The sequence below is a fragment of the Suncus etruscus genome, chromosome 14, assembly GCF_024139225.1.
Source record: "Suncus etruscus isolate mSunEtr1 chromosome 14, mSunEtr1.pri.cur, whole genome shotgun sequence".
In the NCBI taxonomy this organism is placed as follows: Eukaryota; Metazoa; Chordata; class Mammalia; order Eulipotyphla; family Soricidae; genus Suncus; species Suncus etruscus.
In genome coordinates, this window is record NC_064861.1 from 37,375,096 (window position 1) to 37,375,949 (window position 854).

General features: G+C 34.7%; 1 pseudogene; it reads left to right on the plus strand.

The window, feature by feature from the left end:
- Positions 1 to 380: 380 nt before the first annotated feature.
- Positions 381 to 471, plus strand: LOC126029272 (uncharacterized; annotated as a pseudogene).
- The last annotated feature ends 383 nt before the right edge of the window (positions 472 to 854 follow it).

The window sequence follows — 854 nt, forward strand, 5'->3', positions numbered from 1 at the left end:
GCTGTGCTATCACTCCAGACCCCCAAAATATGATTTTTTTTCAGAAGTAAAATGTGATGATACTTTATATTCATTAAGATGACTATTATTAAAACTAAATAAAAATCTTGCAGATTCTTGAGGATATAAAAAACTGGTAAGTATAGGAAGAAATTGGAACCAATGTTCATTTCTGTTAGTTGCAAGAGGGAATAATTTTGTGGTACAATACAGCAATTTCCCAAAAGATTAAACATAAAATTACCACATGCCCCATCTTTAGACATATGTCTTGGGTAGAGTTGATCTAATTTAAGGCTCTATTGCTGGTCACATGAACCACACTTAGCCATCCAAGACTTCACAACATCCAATCCTAACTATTAAAAAAATTCTCAAGAATGCTCGCTTCAGCAGCACAAATATTAAAATTGGAATGATACAGAGATTAGCATGGCCCTTGCACAAATTTGTGAAGTGTTTCATATTTAAAAAAGAATTCTCAAGAGAGGGAATTGAAGGACAGGTGAAATTACTGTGGGTTGTGGAGATGCTGGTACCATCTCTATCCAGCCAAGGCAAAGCATTTATTTGAGTGACCCCTACTATAGAAGAGAGCAATGTTGGAAGATAAGGTCCCAATTCCCAGTGCCATTATCCAAGCATTGGATCTAGCCAAATTTAAGATTCTTTAAAAACAGAGTCCACAGTCAGAAGTAAAGAGGGGACTGGTTTATCTCTTATTTTATTTATTTATTTATTTATTTATTTTTTAGGAGACAACAATGGCTATAAGTAGTGATAATGTGGGAAGAGTATCTGGAACCAGGGATAGAACTCAAGTCCTCAAAGATATTAGGAAATTTCAGCTATTT